The sequence below is a fragment of the Tiliqua scincoides genome, chromosome 4 (genome assembly GCF_035046505.1).
Source record: "Tiliqua scincoides isolate rTilSci1 chromosome 4, rTilSci1.hap2, whole genome shotgun sequence".
NCBI classification, from domain to species: domain Eukaryota; kingdom Metazoa; phylum Chordata; class Lepidosauria; order Squamata; family Scincidae; genus Tiliqua; species Tiliqua scincoides.
In genome coordinates, this window is record NC_089824.1 from 142,511,663 (window position 1) to 142,513,375 (window position 1,713).

Consider the following 1,713-nt stretch of genomic DNA (forward strand, 5'->3'; position numbering starts at 1 on the left):
CTATCAAAAGGTACAGCCAAAAAACTAGTGGGGGTGGGGTGATGGTACATCACCACGCCCACCACCTGGGGTGTTGCCCCACCCACTGCATGGGGTGACACGCAGGCCTCCCGCACCAGGTGACATGAATCCTAGTGACGCCACTGTGACTCATTGTTTTGGTTGACTGGTAAGGTGCAAGACCACCACTATGGTCAAAATCCACTATCATGATGTATCGGGAAACGTATTAGGAGACACCTTGAGGACATTTCACTGGTGGATAACACCCAAAGGTTGTTTCTTCACATTAAAACCTGTTTCATAGGTTCTTTGGTTAGAAGACAGAATTAGATGTCATTAGTATCTGGGACTATCAATAAATCCCTTCTCTCTAATGCTGAACAGAAACGGAGGGGGGCATTTTCCAAAACATTTTAATCTCTGTGAAACGTGTTCCCCGTTGGGGGTGAATGTTTGCAGCTTTTTGCAAAAGGTTGTGAAACTGTTTGCAAGAGGGTCAATATTTCCAGAAAAGGAACACATCACCCAGCAATCAAGGCAAGCCTCCCATAGCCTGATTCAGTTGCACATGAATTATAGGGGGCAGAATGTAGACAGGGCGGACATCACCTTTCCCATTCTTTTTTCTAAGAATGCATAAATCAGGATCAGAGCAAGAGTCTTTGGTGAGTGCCAGAGTTAGCCTCCTATGCAGCTCTAGCTCCCTCTTTGCCACCCCTTCTCTTTTTCATGCATGCAACCGTTACCCTGCACATGCCCGATCTCGTCTGATCTCAGAAGCTAAACAGGGTCAGGCCTGGTTAGTACTTGGATGGGAGACCGCCTGGGAATACCGGGTGCTGTAGGCTTATACCATAGTCTTTCGAGACTGAAGGTTGCCAACCACTATTCTACCTTCATTCTTTGCTGCTCTTCCCTCCCATCTCCCACCTTCTTCCTCCTCCGCATCCACATCTCACAAACTTTCTTCTTCCTTGTGGTTGTCAAACTGTCGTCCCGTCCACCCCACTTCCTGATTTGAAAAGACTGGAAAGTAGGCAGAAATCAGGAAGAGGCAGTGTGGGGGCAGCAGGTGAGGCAGAACTGTCCCATTGTAGTCCATGGAAAAGTACTGCAGCTGTCCCACCTGCTTACACCCAAGGAGGCTCTGCTCCTGAGAAAGCAGGTGTAAGGAGAGCCTCCTTGGGTGTAAGCAGGTGGGACAGCTGCAGCGCTTTCCCATGGACTACGATTGGGCTCTGCCTCTCCTGCCACCCCAGCACTGCGCATCCCTGGCAGAAATGGCAGTGAAATGGAAGGAATGACAGAAGTGCTTGCCTAGAGTGACTCCCTGAAGAACTCTAGACCAGTATTTCCCCTCCCATTCATACACCTGGAGAAGAGGGATTAGGAGGAAGGAGGAAGTGACAGCAGCAGCTATTGCTGCTGGGTTTAGGTGGTCTCCCTTTCTCAGCCAAACTTGATCCAGCCAAGAAAGAGAGCAAGATGAGTGCTCAGCCTAAAGATAGTAGCTTTAAAACTTAAAATTAAGACTCAAGAAAATGTGGCACAACATTATTTTCCCCTCCAAATCTAGACAAAATTGAGGGGGAGATTCAATACATGGCAGGTACTCATGGATCAGAGATAGGCATAGACCTGATCGATCTGTTATTGCAGCTTAAGTTCTATTTGGATGTTCTCAAAAGGGATTTGTATGGTGCTCTGCAC

At 48.0% G+C, this 1,713-nt stretch overlaps 1 pseudogene; it reads left to right on the top strand.

Moving 5' to 3' along the window:
• The first annotated feature begins 734 nt into the window (after nucleotides 1-734).
• On the top strand, nucleotides 735-851 carry LOC136650452 (5S ribosomal RNA; annotated as a pseudogene).
• Nucleotides 852-1,713: the final 862 nt, after the last annotated feature.